This window comes from Corvus hawaiiensis, chromosome 1, assembly GCF_020740725.1.
Source record: "Corvus hawaiiensis isolate bCorHaw1 chromosome 1, bCorHaw1.pri.cur, whole genome shotgun sequence".
Classification (NCBI taxonomy): domain Eukaryota; kingdom Metazoa; phylum Chordata; class Aves; order Passeriformes; family Corvidae; genus Corvus; species Corvus hawaiiensis.
Genome location: NC_063213.1, coordinates 16,649,372 through 16,662,931, shown reverse-complemented (window position 1 = coordinate 16,662,931; position 13,560 = coordinate 16,649,372). Strand labels below are relative to the sequence as shown.

At 39.7% G+C, this 13,560-nt stretch overlaps 1 protein-coding gene across 12 annotated transcripts in view; it reads right to left on the bottom strand.

Moving 5' to 3' along the window:
* ABI1 (abl interactor 1) overlaps positions 1-13,560 on the bottom strand; it is a 78,221-nt gene that overhangs the window by 29,666 nt on the left and 34,995 nt on the right. The window lies entirely within an intron of this gene.

The window sequence follows — 13,560 nt, the reverse complement described above, 5'->3', positions numbered from 1 at the left end:
ATTCTTCTACATGCAATGTAACCACTGCTTAAACCCTAGCTGAAGGAGAACAAGTGCAAATCAAGCACTGGATGCCATAGGAAGTCCCATTTCTAGGAAGCCTATTTCAAGATTCAGGGATTGAATGTACTAGTTTAAGTACCTACTAGAACCTCAGGATCTCATTGAAGGAGATGGTATCCGACAACAAAACCCACCCCTTTGAGCAAAACCTATCAAGCTACCACTTTATCCACTGAGGAAAATAAATCTTAGTCTATAAGCATCAATTCCTCCTAGAAAGCCTGTCACAGGGAAAAAAATACATTGACGGTTCAGGAAGAAGAAAAATCCTTGTCATCCTAAATACTGCCTCATTTAGGTACATCTCTAGAAATGGTTTAATCTAAAATGAATGTTGTGATGTGCAAGGTTTTGTTTAGTGAAGCAAAGTCAAAGATGAAGCACAAAATTAGTTGATATTTCTACTTCTATATGAGGCAAGATGAAAAAAGCAAGATTAGTATCCAGGAAATGAACATTTCTAGGAAAGCCAGCATTTAGCATTCACTGTGAAATGTCTTCAGCTGACCTGTTTTTTTCATTAATTGGTGCACATGCTCAAATAATCTTAAATTCTCCTGACTACAAAAAGACATAAACCCTTCCTTAACAGTTTTGATAGACGACATTGCAGATTACAAGCAGGAATACAGGTAGAGAAGCACTTAAAAGCAGTGATACCAAGCAAGCTTGTTTTCAAAGCTAAATAACAGACTATTTGTAACACTGCAAAAGGTTCTTTTACTTTGGAAGCACACAGAATCTTAATAGAAATAAGAATTGTAATTTTCCAAAGCAATGCAAGACATTGAATGTGTATGTCTGCATTAGCTTATCTGGAATAAATTCATTCACTGTCCCAATAAAACTTTGGAACAAGCTTTATTGTTCTAAATGCTCACACTGAAAAATCCCTGAGTCAGGAATTTAAAAAATGCCTTTCCAAATGAGACAATGCTATATACATCAAGTATTTACCACTACATCAGTATCAGATATCACCCACTGCACCCACATTTCCTCTTGCAGCCCATTTCACAGGTGATAGAATGAAGACTAAAGAATCAGAGTAGCCTAATTTTTTTCAAATGCAGCTATTATTTGTTCTTTTCCTTTTAGAGACTAAAACACACATATCAGTTCTGCCTTTTTGTTGTTTTCTTGATCTTGCTGAAAGAATGAGTGCTGTGCTACATGTTCATCTCTTCCAATTTTTCTGCACAACCTGAACCTTTCTGTTCAATTATAACAGCAGGTCTTAAACTGTCTTACAAAACTCTTTAATAATAAGCAACTCTTCATATTTTGTAATACATGAGCACTGCATAGGAGAGAAAAAGAAGCAACTTTGAAGTCCACTGAATAACATAGCAGTTTAGGAGGCTGACAACATCAATTTAAAAAACATACAACAGTGTTTCAAAATAGGGGTTTTTAAAATACAGCCATGTCCCTTGAAATAAATCCATGCTAGTTCTAGTTCATCCTCACAAACCAAATCTGTTGTTACTAATAAATTCTTTTTTTCTTCAGTGGATGGACAAAGATGCATCTTTATACTAAGAGTTCTCTTAACATTGATAGCAAAAGAAAAAAGATAAAACAAAGCCCTTCAGAATACAAAAAGATGCATCTTTTTCTAGCAGGTAGTCCATGAAACTGACTTTTCCTCCCTGCAATGGACAATGAAAATTCCATAAGTTACTGGAACAGAGGATAAGAAATTCCAGGAACAGATGCTGTACTATACATGCTTTGGAAACTGACATAAGTAATATTGCCAACAAATTGTTGTTAATGAAAAACCTCTTAGAACACGAAAAGCCCATATATTAATTTTATCAGACAATTTATCCAAAAAACATTGCGCAGTGATTTGTAAAGTCTTTGCATGAATTTCAGTAAGGCAAAGAAAGCCGAAAGAAGAGTATCTGTACCATAGTGCAGGGCCAGCAACAGAGCACATTATGTAAATCCTGAAAGGCATTCAGACATGCCCGTGCAAGAGACTGATTTGCTGTTCAAAGCAAACGAGACTTCAACTCCTACCACATCTGGTGCACTGGAAAAGCAAGGCAGGGTTTTACCCCTATGCAAAGCAACGGCTCACAGCATATGCTTTGCCCACAGCTACAGGGTGATTGTCAGAGCTACTAGACAGCATCTTACTTCTTCAAGAATTTACTGGGGTTTTTTAGATCTGCACATTATTAAGTCTTATGTGAACATCATGCAAAACGAAACACACAACAATTGGTCATTCTTCTATTTTCATTTTAATGTTGCTTGATGTTCATCTGGAAGTTTATTGTTTAGTCATAGACAATGCTTTTCACTTTCAAAAGATGAAACATTCAATACACAAGCAATTTTTAGTAGGACAGCAAAGCTTTCCAGCCAGTCTACAGTTAATTTCCAAGAAAGACAAACCACATATACCAGGTAACAGCCAAAACAGACCATTCTCAAAGCTCTGGTCACACTTGACGTCTGTAGCCACGAGTGTTTGCTCTGATATGGCAGCAAGACAGCTAAACAGTAGCTGGTTTGTGGTTTCATGCACAAAACCTACTTTTAGATATCAAAGATGGAGAGGAGCAAAGTATGGCTAGCTGGCACGGGTTAGCACAGGTTAACAAGCACTTGCAAGCAGTCAGACCAGCTTCAGGTATCTCTGGCCTATGCCGAAACAAATACATAACATAATTTAAAATTTGGGAAACAGGGCAGGGATTTTCACTCCTAGACAACATAATCCAGTGAGACAAAGCCCAGCTTTATACTGTTTTGGAGAAGAGGGAAAAGACAGTCCTTCCAAAAGCACAATGTGCTTCCTTTGGGAAGCAAATTTAAATGACCTCGTCAAACAAACCCCTTTGCAATTACAACTGAGTGCCAGGGCCTATGCCAGCTAATCCAGAAGCTTCGAGGTTGAAGGAACTGTTAATTATTAGCTGTCTCCACTATCTGTCTTCTTCAAACCATATTAAAAAAACAAACCAACAATCAGTTGAGCAACAGGATGTAGAGTTAAAATTTAACTATTTGCTTCCTTAGAAGCAGCCTCAAGGCCAAGGGAAGCACAGCAATGATACAGCAAATAGTTGTTCTTTTATTATCCTGTGCTGCAGATACCACTCTACCCATGTGCTAGAGTGTGCTAGCCCAGAACAAAATTTACAATAAATAGAGACTGAAATATCTCTGGCCAAGCTAATATTAGGATATCTAAACATTTTAATAAAGCTCACACAGACAGGGGTATTAAAATAAAAAAGGGAAAAGAGAAAGAATTCAAAGCTCTACGGTCTTTTTATTCCTGAACCACTGCAACTCAAATTTATGAGCCAGATACTTGCACAGCTACCACTTCTCTCACTAAATGCATACCCAGCTGCGAAAGAGCAGAGAATAAAAAGAATAACCTCAATCAAATCAACTCCACTAACTAGGCACCATCAACTTCAGGCTGTCCTGAAGGACAGGACAACTCATTACAGTAACACCACAAATTTACACCAAGCAAATACCCTTTAGATTTGTGTTAAATTAACTGATATTGCAGAAGTGCTGCGCAGGAAAACTCCACTTCTGGTTTCCTACTTTGCTCCTCCCCAGTTCCTCAGGAATGAAGCTGTAACAGCACACACTCACCTGACAGAGGGGACAGGAGAAGCACTGTGTGGTGCTCCATAGCCAGCTTTCCAGCAACCTGGAAAAAGCTGCCGGGCTTTCAGGAAGAGCAAATGCTAGGAGACAGAACAGCTTCCTAGCTCTCAACTGTGAAAATGGTGGCTATCAGGTAAAACTCCCCAAAAGAGAGTCTAAGATACAGGGTAGAAAGTAACAAGTTAAAGAATAAAACAGACAAAAAAAGCCCACTCCAAAACAAATAAACAAACATACACCACCAAAAAACCCCCACTCAGCAAACTCCCTCCTCCCCATCCCCCCCCCCAAAAAAAAAAACCCCAAAACTCAAACCACTACATGAGTTTAATGAAGAGCAAAAAGTCACTTCACAGGCATTTCCTTGATCTTAAAAAATCTAACACTCAAACACATAAGACCAAAAAAAAAATCCGAAGATTACACCACCACTTTTAATGACAGCTTTTCAGGCCATTTCATGCAATGTTTTTAAGAACTTTCACATCATACAAACAAATGCCCTATGCCACACAGAGCTGCAAGCCAGTAACTTTTCAATTTGTCCTTAAATTCACTCAGATAAGAAGGAATATAAGATCACAATCCACAGGCTTCCTTAACATCCCAATTTCTCTAAAGCAAGGAGACAAGGAAGACCAAGCAGCTTATTATTGGCAACAGTTTTCTGCAGTTTTGACATTGTTTCCCTTTTTTGCTTTTTCAGTTTGTGGTTAAATATAGGGTTGGGTCTCTTACTAACACTTTATTTCAGGCAAGTAGAGCCCTGATTACAGGGCATCAGTGCTGTACATACCTAAATGTCAGCAGAATAGATTACAATTACTTTATACAAACAAAACCCAGACATAAGACGTATCAGTCATGAAAGCAGCATGACCCACTACCGCTTCCCACCCCCATCTTCCTTCTGCACTTGCTGTAATTACATATCCTGGGCCTCAGCAACCTGTTCTGCACAAACTTGGTGCTGTACTTCCCCAAAGGAATCTGCTCCACACCTGAAGTCCTGTGTGCACTTTGGGGCACCTCAATGCAAGAAGGACAAACTATCAGAGCATGTCCAGAGGTGGGTGACCAAGATGGTGAAAGGTTTCAAGGGAAAGCCATACAAGTGGCTTTGTTTCTTCAGCCTGGAAAAGTGAAGGTTAAGGGGTACCCTCATCACAGCCGACAACTTCTTCATGGGGGGCAGCGCACAGGGAAGGCGCTGACCTCTCTTCTGGTGAGCAGCAATAGGATATGAGGAAATGGAATGAAGCCATGTCAGGGGAAGTTCAGACTGGACATTAGGAAAATGTTCTTCACAGAGAGTGGATGGTCAATGGAACAGGCTTTCCAGGGAAGTGGTCAGGGTCTCAACCCAGTCAGAGCTCAAGCAGCATCTCGATGACACTAAGTCATATGGTCGAGCTTTAGGGAGTTGGACTCGATGATCCTTATTGGTCCCTTCTAACTTTAAATGATTTTATGATAAACACTGCATTATTGAATTCCAAGTTAATGGAAAGAACAGTATTTCATCCATTCTATACCTGAACAGTGAGATTCTCTTAACCAAAGGACACTGCTGGCAGTGTAAGATAGAAGAATTGCTTAGGAAAAAAAACCCCTAAGACCTCTAGTCAGAGACAAGTCAATTGGAACACTAGATTTGACGTATCACATCACAGCAATTCATCAAATATAGAACCTTCTTTCAACAGAAACTGCTCCTGATGTGACACAAAACACTGGGCAAAGGCACAGGTTTCAGACTGAATCTCGTCAATATAACCATGCAATGCATGGGACAATGAGGGAGGCAGAGGAAGTTTAGTTTCCTTCCTCAACCTGTGGTACAACTGTCTGGATTCCAAGTTTACTTCTTCACATTTCAATATGAAAGGTAGTATCTGTTCTACTGCTCACAAAAAAATCAGTTGCAGCTTCAGATTTAATTGGTCATACATGGCAGTAAAATATATATAGTTAAATGTTAAAAACTTTATAACATAAACAAATATTTTGTGCTACAAGTTCACCACCCAGACTATAAAGTGTAGTGTTAACCAAAGGAAATGTAACTTTAGAAACAAACACTAAGGTGCTTTTGGCATCCCTTAATAAATAAAAACAACCCAAACCTTCACTCTTTGCAATAAACCCAGCTTTAATATGAAACCCTTACTGTCATTCTCCAAAACAATGGATTTCATTGTCTTGCTATATAATTTATACAGTAAGCCTCCCTGAAATGAAAATAAACTGGTGAGACTAATATCAACCTGTTCTCTTTTAGAAATACAAATTCATTCCACTGCTACTTCCAGAAACAAAGCATATTTACTAAGACCTTTTAAATAAATGAGTTGTGGTTGAGTAACAGAGCTGAAGAGACCTGGACAATGCACATTGCACAGGCCACCTGCAAAGAAGTCAGTGTGACCTACAAAAAGAACAATGAATTCCCCAGCTTTAATTAGCTCGGTCAGACAGCTAACTTCTTCAGTGGGAGCACCATTTAATGCTGTTATTTTGTAAAGAAAGTTCAACACAGGGAAATGTGAATATATTTAAACTGCAAATAAATATTCTACAGAAAAGATCAATTATAGGTTCAAGGCACATCAGACATGAAAAACACAAGTGAGTAGTTTGGGGTTTTATGACATCATGGACAATCAGACGTCTACACAATGTTACAAATTACATATTTTACTAACTCTTGATGGAAGTGCTAGTAACTCGAGTATTTGACTTGAAACTATCACATATATTACATATTGTCTGATTGCCACCAAGATACTGTTCAAGAAACTCAAGAAATTTACCTACAGAAATAAAATAGTTTACTTCCATCTCTAGTCCAGGAGAGTCCAAGCACTAAGCAGGTCTGGCCTCATAGGCCTGGCCTCAGGGGAGACACAGAGAGCAGAGCATCAGCGCAACTGGCATCGGTGACCCTTGTTTATCGCTGTGCACACACATTTATTCCATGGGGATCTCCTCCAAAGTATGAGGCTGTACTGGTGTTGGGAATCATAACTGTCAATTCCATAGAGTAGAAACTGTTTGAATACGCCAGCTGTGACCATACCAACTCTGGCCAGTTTGGTTGAGCATTTGCCTCTTCCCAGTTCTTCAGCACAGACATCTGGTTCAGTTAAGCAACGTATGAGAAGCATATAAAAAAGCTGAAAGAAACTTCCACTGAAGTACTGCCCTATTATCAGGGACTGGTGGAGTCAATCCTGTCTCTAAGGTAGAAGACTGATGCACTCTTTTATCACGCCCAGTTAGCCATCAATTGTGTGAAATTCAAGTCCCTAGTTAGCTTTGAACGAATTTCATAAGAAGGTACCATACTAGAAGCTTTCTATTGGTTATCTTTCACAACAAAAAAGGGAAAGGCCTTTCTTACTATTCCCCTCTTCAAGAGATGATTTCAAGACATTTTCAGCCTCTTGGACAGTAACCAGAATCAAGTCTGCTAAAGCACAGTCAATTTATCAGTCAATCCACAGAAGAAACCCAGTACTAGCAACAAGGAACAGTTACTAGAGGAAAAGAAAAAGGGAGATGTCTTTTTTCAGTTCCCCAAATTCCTTTAAGAATATAAGGATTTCAAGACACTTTTATTTCACATAAACAATCCTTCAATCCAATTTTCACTAAGGCTAATAGCTGACCGAATACCACTGTCTAAAGTCATTTGAGAATCCTCAGAATATCCTGCCATGCCTTTTGAACCTGCAACATGAAAATAAGGTTTCCTATCACTCTGAAGCATTTGGACATTCGAGTTTCACCTTGTGTGTTTGCTCTGTATGTGATGCTGGCAATGTAGGAGGCAACTGAAATAGGTTTAAGAGTTGTATTTCCAGAGCTGGAAACCCAGCAATGTTTTCTGGTAGATTTATAGATAGAAGTTTCTCACACATTCTCTTCAGTATACAGACAAGTGACAATAGTAGGACAGGCTCTCCAGAACGCTTCATCTTCCCAAGTCCTGGTAAATCCAGGCCTCTTAAGGTAAAAGGCTAGAGGAGCCAGATAAGCCATATCTCATGTAATCTGTCACCTTCCTTTTCCTGCACAGAGGGCTCACATTCAAGAGCTTTTACAGATTAACACAATGAACTAAGGCCATCAACACAGATACATACAGCAGCTTTCACAGTCCATATAAAATGTTTGTCACCAGAAGAGGGGGGGAAGGCACTAGGGAGATCAAAAGAAAAATAATGAGACAAGTACTAAGTCCCACTTTCAGAAGCAACTCATATGTAAATGTACACTTACAAAATACATTTCTATGCATAAAATGTAAATATATATAAAAAATAAAATCATAATGCTAACAATGCATTTTACTAATATCATCCAATGGAGAGGAGGGTTTAAAAAGTGTTGATTGTGGGCCTTATTTTGACAGTTTATCACTGTTTCTTCAATTATGTCTGAACACAGATTATATGTCAGTTTAATCCTATGGAGCTAGCCCCTGATTTAGAATTTAAATCTTTCTTTATATACACTAGCAGTTTTTCTCAGATTCTCCTAGCAATTGCCATCAGCGTAAAGCAAACCACATTTCAGCAATGTTCACATAGAGGTTTTTTTTTTTTCTGGGATATCAGGACAGTTGGAGGGGATAAATGGTCAAGGAATGAAGTATACCATAGACATCCCATTTACTCAGAACTGTTTGCTTCCTGTATGTTTTTAGAATTCAAAAGCACAGAATGTAAAACCATAATGCACACAGTTTCACAGCAAGTTTAAGCTGTATTCATTTCAAGACATACTTAACAAAAAAAATTATTCCTGACTGACAGAACATGTGCTTGCAAGTGTTTATAAAAGAAAAAAGCCTCATTAAAATCAAGAAACTGAAAACAAAAGCTAGAGAAATAGGCTTAAAGATTACTAGCCATAGACAAATAGCCTCACCTTTAACCTTTCTTCCAAAGGGAAGACTAGGATTCACTAAGAACTGGACCCCAACTGGACCCCAATTTCCAAAACACAACTTGTGGAGTGACACATACACCTACACAATTGCACAGCAAAAAGAGAGGCCTGCTCAGCTAAAGGATTATTTCTATAGATGCTTTTCAGAGTACCCTCTTGTCAAATCTAGTCACGCATTCTGCTGGAGAAGCTGAGCAGAAAGGGGACACGAGGCAAGGACAGACCAGAGGGGCTGGGAGCGGGTACATGACATTCTAGGACAAGAATCAGAGCAAAGAAACCAGCCCACTCGTCCAAGAGCCAGACTTGGGTTCATGCCTGATTTTTCCTTCCTGGTGCCAAGTGGAAATGGGAGGACTGCTATGGAGGATTCATATTCATCCCTCAGACAGCATTGGAGGAAAGAAGCTTCTCACATTATTCTCTTAAATGGCTCCTTCAAGCACTTTCATGCAAGAGGCTGATCAGACAAAATGGGGCAGCTGACAAAAGCCAGTAGGTCTCACCTGTGAAATGCCACCTCACAGAATTAGGGTCTATGCATGAAAAACATCTTTGGAGAGACAAAAGGAAGTCTCATCACAGCCTCACCCCTGCTCCCCACTTTCCCCGACTGAAAGGAAGTTGATGTCAACACAGAGCATAAGGAGGGGAGGTCCACAGAGTATCTCTGGGAACAAGGAGAGCAATGTGGGAAGTAAGACTGGCAGATGGCAACTGAAGGCAAATGGAGTTTAAGTCCTACAGAGGAAGAGATTTTAGCAGCTTTAGAGAGGCCCTTGTTATGGAAAGAAAACAGTCAAGGCAACAGTCCTGCCTCCTCCCCACTGCATTGGTGAAATGCCAGAAGCACTTTGCTAAAGTTCACATAAGCATGGGGGAAATGGAACTTCAAACATCTGGAGTATGGAGGTCAGACAGCGCTGCAGAAGCAGCTGGCCCTGCACGCAGAAGGCGGCTGTCTGCCAGGATGTCAGTGAGTGAAGAGGTGGGATGGGTCTGTGGCTAAAAGCAAGAGCCTGGAAAACAGCAGATTGAAGTTCTATTCCTGGCTCCGCCAGACTTCCTGTGCTATGCCAAGCAAGGAGCTTTGCTGCTTGGGCTTGGAGCTGTGCACCTGCAGCAGCACCAGGAATAGACAGAATATAGGTGGGCACAGGTACAGGCAGCACTGCCACAGCTACCTGCTCTGAGCACAGCAACACAGTGACAGTTTGCCCAGATTTCTCTGTCAAACACCTTACACTGATGTTTTTAATTGCTAATGAAAATGCACAAGTGAGTTACAGATCATACTTCCTGTGCTTTGGCAAAACCTACTGCCAATTTTAACCACTTGAGCAAACTAAATGTACAAACACTGCAATAAGAAGTGCATTATGAACATTATTCATTAAAAAAAAAAGCATGAGCCCTCCAATAACCTGTGAGACATGTTTATATGGAGTACAACAAATTTTTGTGTTCTAGATAACTTTTTTTTCTTTCAAATGCAACTGCTAGTTCAATACCTTCTTCAAGAGCTTGAGTATAATAAACAGGTAGAAAAAATGCATCACTAATGTAGATCTCTGTGGGAAGATACAGAGAAGAAACAAGTCCATGTCTTTTCAAGCATCCAGTGTCAGGAGTGGGGGAAGGGAGAGAAATAGCTTCCATAGTTTTATTCCCTGCTCTGACACAAAATCCCTGATCACTCTAGAATATAGTTTCCAGTATTAGCAGGAGATTCAGCTGTGGCTGAACCTCACACCCCACCCTTTCACAAGCACTGCATGACAGGAAGTACGAACCCAGCTCTGCACCAGATCAGAACTACAGCACATGGCAAAATGACTGGCAACTTTAGTTTCACACTGTGCAACAAACACCTTTCCCAATATCAGCTCTTCTACTCAGCCCTTCCTCCAACCCACCACCTTCCCTTCACCAAGACAGGATTCCAATAAAAGAGAACTACCACGGTACATTCCCTCTCCTCTAGTGTTCTACACAGTGAACTGAACAGACATTTCAATGTTTAACTAACACCAGTTGCTGATTAAAACCAGTCTTTAAAGTGGAAGACACTTCAAAAGAGAAGAGTTTCAACAGTACAATCTGATGGATTTTTGACAGAACAACATTTGGGATGTGCAGTCGTGTTACATTTGTATTCAGCTCTAAAAAGCAGATAAATGCCTTTGATTATGCAAAGTCAAAATTCTAGCTGTATGCATGAGTGTATTTCAGCCTGTGAAATTAGATTTTAGTTACTTCAAATTTTTTTTTTTCTGGGTATTCCTGAAGATATGCATGAGTAAGTCAATTCAGAAGACAAAGAAACTAAATATGCTTATGCAAGCTTCCATGTAAGAGTTCCAACCTTTTAAAGTAGCTGACTGAGTCCCTCTTTTCCATACTGGAAGCAATGCACTTGTCTAGAATGAAACAAAACATACAAACCTAAATAGATTTTTTGACTGTAGGAAAGCACAACAGAAAGGAAAAATTAAACGGCTTCTTCAGTAGTTTGGACTCACTAAAGAACCACCATGGGAGTAGAACAAAACTGTATGTCAAACGAAAAGCATTCTGTGTGCCAAAAAAAGCAACTTCATAGGAGATGAACATGTGCAATTGCAAAGAGCACTGCAGGTGGCTGAAAAGGAAACCATCTAAAAAAAGCCTATGAAAAATAAACTCAAGAGAACAAGTCTGAATTTTCTGAAAGTTTGACTGAGGTAAGGTGCTGATAAAGCTGTAACAATGTACAAGTCAGAATGCTTATGCCTGAACAAAACAAAACAAAAAAACCAAAAAAAACCAAAAACCCCAAAGCCCAGTACTTCACATTTAGTTGTAAGCTGGCAAGCCAAATTGGGAAGAGCACAGAACAGAATCCATGCCAAGAGAAAGTAAGCTAATATTACCTTAACCTTAATTTATCACCTCTTCAGTGCTTTAGTTAATCAGCTCTAATAGTAAACATAAAATATTTTCCAATAATTAAAGTTATGTTACATGGATGAGACAATGGATTTATTGTATATTTCAAAATAGTTATTATGCTAAAGAATAACAAAACTCACACATAAAAGCTATTCTCATTTATCACATGTATTTACTTGAAAGTGGTCTGAATTAATTTTCAGACACACACTTTTCTTAAAACAAAAAAATCCCAACCACCAAATGACCTAAAACCAACCAAAAAAAAAAAAAAAAACCCCACATATATACACATAAATACACAAACACACAGAAATGCCTCTCCCAAGCACTCCCCTTCTCCACATGAATTCAGGGTCTATGAGATGTCTAAGGCTGGTAGTTCTAGGAGAGACTGTTTCCCTCACACATAAAACAAGGACAACATATGCTGGAATGATGATGGGTATCCTTTAGCCACCTGCAGACATAGTTTGATTACAAATCACCCAATGTTACTTCTATCCCTCTTTGATCATGTGTCATTTGATGGCAGTGATACAAGCTATTGGGAGATGTGCTGGTTTTCAGCTAGGTCAGCACTGCACCAGGAGTAGCTCATGAGTATTAATTAAACAGCCATCATGTGGCTGAAGGCCACACTATCTACACCACAAACCCTCTTGGATTAGTGCCACAAACACAGCTTACCCTACATGAAATGTCTATTTCTCAGTTCCTAAGTGTTCAAGGGTTGAATATTCCACTTTGTTCAGAAAAGAACTACCGAAGGTCTGGACTTCTAAAAGATTTTTTTAATAAAAATGTAGGCAAGCTGCTATAGCACACTACTTCGTTGCAACACTATGAGGTGCTACTCCAATGGAGTGATAACCACCAATGGCAACTCTTTCCTCTTGTCCCCACTGCCCATCAGTAAAATAGGGTGGCAGGAAGAACCCTCAGCCACTATAGATTCCAATCTAAAAGTGTTCAGTACACATATTCCACTCTACAGTTCACTTACTACCCATTCTACTACCTCCTGCATATTACTGTAGCAAAGAGTTCTTCCATGTCCCTTGAATACTGAAACAACTAGGATCTGCCAAGCTCCTCACTTTTGTTTTCAAAGACAAATATAGGACAAAATGGTTCAGTCTTTTGATGCAGCCTGTCCTTTCTCAAAATCCCTTCAGCAAGAAGGTACATCAACAGAGGACAAGCTTAGAAGCATCATGAACTTCCCTCAGCTCAAACTTCTTCTAAAAACTGAGTTTCCACAGCATCACATGCAGATGCCTATTAAGATACTCAGGCAAAAAAGGAGAGTTGACAAAAAATCCCTCACATGTTTCCTAAGACTGTGCTACTATTTTGGACTGAGTCATACAGACTTCTTGCAATTTGGGATATATTAAGCAAAACCAGAAGACAGACAAGCAAATCACAAGCATGTATGACGTTTACCAGTTTAACAGGGTAGAAGGAAGGGCCAAGGCAGAGGGGGAATTGCTAAGGCTGCTCTTAATTCTCCATTGCCATTTTTATTTCCACACACAACTCAAACAGGAAGTTGCACATTGTTTCTGTAAATGGATTTCCCTTAGTCTCCCAACTCTTGGCCGCAACTGATATGAAATACTGCAGTTACATCTGTTGGTAACATCCAGATGGCCTCAGAAGTCCCAGCAGCACCTACCCAGTACTGAGCCACAACCTTATCCAGCCAAAACTACTTCTGACTAAGGCAGGGCACACTGGCAGAGGGAGCCTGGCCCAAGAAGAATCTATGCCATCATTCAGCCCCTCCACCAGGACCACATCTCAGGCTTGTACATGCACACACCCAAAACTAAGATCTTGACTCCATCCTGTAGAAGGGCACCTGAACACAAACACTGCAGCCTGATGGCAGATTAAAAGACAGTACAAGTCTTGAAGAGAACTCTCGTGCATAGGCACAGAGACACAGGCACACTA